We start from the raw sequence: 403 nt of genomic DNA, 5'->3' as shown, positions 1-403 counted from the left end.
TGCCAAGGGCAGGGGAAGAGGGTAACGCCCGTCGGGCAGCGCCAGGCCAGGGAAGCGACGTGCGTGGCGGGAGGGGACGGCTGCTGCTGGAAGGGACGAGGAGAAGACCGGGGATACCCCATGTGCTGCTGTTCATGAAGTCACCCAGCCCGAAGGCGAGAGGAGCTCACGCTTTGCTTAGGAAGACAGCTCACACGGGGCTCCGGCCTTCCAGCTCCGCCGAGGGGCCGCATCCAGGCAGGGGAATATAACGGGGAGCTTCGGGAACGTGCCGGATTGGACTCCAACCACCTCACCCCAAACACTCGCCCACCGTCCTGCATGTACGCAGGTCAGCTTCGCCCCTGCCCACGTACGAGACAAGCTCACCTCCCACAGCGTCCACGGGACGGGTTAGGGCCCC

At 65.8% G+C, this 403-nt stretch overlaps 1 protein-coding gene across 1 annotated transcript in view; it reads right to left on the bottom strand.

Annotated features, from left to right (window-relative positions):
• SCAP (SREBF chaperone) overlaps window positions 1-403 on the bottom strand; it is a gene marked incomplete at both ends in the record, with an annotated part of 30,910 nt that overhangs the window by 1,331 nt on the left and 29,176 nt on the right.

Source organism: Cariama cristata, unplaced genomic scaffold (assembly GCF_000690535.1).
Source record: "Cariama cristata isolate BGI_N322 unplaced genomic scaffold, ASM69053v1 scaffold16461, whole genome shotgun sequence".
Classification (NCBI taxonomy): domain Eukaryota; kingdom Metazoa; phylum Chordata; class Aves; order Cariamiformes; family Cariamidae; genus Cariama; species Cariama cristata.
This window is presented reverse-complemented; position numbering and strand designations above follow the sequence as displayed.